Here is a 279-nt window from a genome sequence, read left to right as displayed (position 1 = left end):
AGTGATCGGTGGTGCAGCTGCTGCGTTAGTCCCGATTGCCTCCCTATCTCGGGAGTGGTGGGTGCTCTGCTCACCGGTGCAAAACACGTCTTCCTGCTTCTCCCAGGTGTTTGAGGCCTCCGGATATCCCTCCCACTTTATGAGGTACTCCACTTTGCCCTGTGTTGTGGCGTGCGCACGAAAATCACGAGAAGCACGAGAAGCGCACAGCGTGAGCACCAAGTGACCAAGTTGTGGTGAGCTCGCTACACACACACACACACACACACACACACACAC

Source organism: Acanthamoeba castellanii (assembly GCF_000313135.1).
Source record: "Acanthamoeba castellanii str. Neff unplaced genomic scaffold scf7180000084748, whole genome shotgun sequence".
Lineage (NCBI taxonomy): Eukaryota > Discosea > Longamoebia > Acanthamoebidae > Acanthamoeba > Acanthamoeba castellanii.
This window is presented reverse-complemented; position numbering follows the sequence as displayed.